This window comes from Apis dorsata, unplaced genomic scaffold (assembly GCF_000469605.1).
Source record: "Apis dorsata unplaced genomic scaffold, Apis dorsata 1.3 scaffold_85, whole genome shotgun sequence".
Lineage (NCBI taxonomy): Eukaryota > Metazoa > Arthropoda > Insecta > Hymenoptera > Apidae > Apis > Apis dorsata.
Window position 1 is genome coordinate 745,743 of NW_006263383.1, and position 490 is coordinate 746,232.

The window sequence follows — 490 nt, forward strand, 5'->3', positions numbered from 1 at the left end:
TGGGGAACAGGATGGTATTTAATACGTTTCGCCGCATAAATTGGAGAGTATATGGGGCGTTATAGGGTGGGACGAGACCGTGATCGTGGTGCGAGAGAAGCGGAATCGTCCCTGTCACGGCCACCATGTTGCAACCTGGGACATCGTCCTCCATCCCCCACCCCTTCGACGATTCGTCCGTTTCCATTCCCCTTCGCCTCACATTCCTCCCTTGTGCAAGAAAAAGGATGTTCGAGGATGATGGTTACTACGATTTGAATTCAGGATGAAATCGTACAGTTCGTACGTCTCGAAACAATATTTATATTTCAGTTTTAAGTTTTCATTGTTGTTGGATCGGAAACGTTTGAAAGATTTTTGAAAATCTCGATGAATTTGGAAGTAAGAGAATTTTTTACGAGTTTCTTATTAATTTAAACGTAAATTCGTGATGTTTTGAGATTTAAAAAAAAGAAAAATAATTCATCTTAACGAAAAAGAAAAAAAAAAA